Source organism: Morone saxatilis, unplaced genomic scaffold (genome assembly GCF_004916995.1).
Source record: "Morone saxatilis isolate NCDOM2014 unplaced genomic scaffold, NCSU_SB_2.0 Contig14, whole genome shotgun sequence".
NCBI classification, from domain to species: Eukaryota; Metazoa; Chordata; class Actinopteri; family Moronidae; genus Morone; species Morone saxatilis.
Window position 1 is genome coordinate 20,774,385 of NW_023339696.1, and position 888 is coordinate 20,775,272.

General features: G+C 51.6%; 1 pseudogene; it reads right to left on the bottom strand.

Moving 5' to 3' along the window:
* LOC118322545 overlaps positions 1-888 on the bottom strand; it is a 3,484-nt pseudogene that overhangs the window by 786 nt on the left and 1,810 nt on the right.

Sequence of the window (888 nt, forward strand, 5' to 3'; positions counted from 1 at the left end):
TCGGAGCTAAACACTGACAGTTCAACCTTTATATGAACAGTTCAGTAACCTCCAGTCTGAACAGCTTTGGGACAGAGCTGGAGTTGATGAAGGCTTCATCACTGCTGCAGCTCACTGATCACAATGTGTTTATGAACAGACTGTGTGCTGTTAAACTGATGCTCCTGCTGCTGTGAACTCAAACACCTCAACCAGAAGAGGACGTTAAACACACACAGACACACACACTAGGAGGCCAGCGATGAAAAGTAGATGACCACTCTGTCACAATGTGGGGAAACACTGCGGCCGGGATGGAACCTGAAAACACACACACACTCGTTTTTAACCTTCAAACTATTCCACAGTCTCAGTGAAATTTGAACACTTGGAATCCATCGACCGCAGCGAGAGAAAACCCAAACTGAAAGACAATGACAGCACGGGCCACAGGAGTGGCAGAGAGGAATATCAGTTGTGCTGCTGTTACCCCCAACAGGGACACTGACATTCCACTGAAAGCCTCAGTCACTTTATCGATTTGACTCTAAATATTACAACCTGTGCCCTCCTGCTTTTATGTCAGCGGTTGCAAACTAGGGTCATTGTGTTACAAGGTTTCTTGTTGCGGTACATGTCGTCTTGGTTCTGTTGCCAGCGTTGGTGTGCTGATCGCTCCTCCTCCTCCTCCTCCTCTCTCCTCCTCCTCCTCCTCCTCCTCCTCCTCACCTTCATGTGGCTCTTCTTCCAGGTGATGATGTGGGAACACAGTGGAGACCAGGAAGCAGGGCACACAGGCCCATTGGCCGTACACCCAGGCCGGTGATCCTCTCCCAGCCGTTGTCCGACAGTCGGTGCAGCAGCGCCATGCCCACGACGGGCCGGCACGATGAGGAGCTGTCGGGGGGG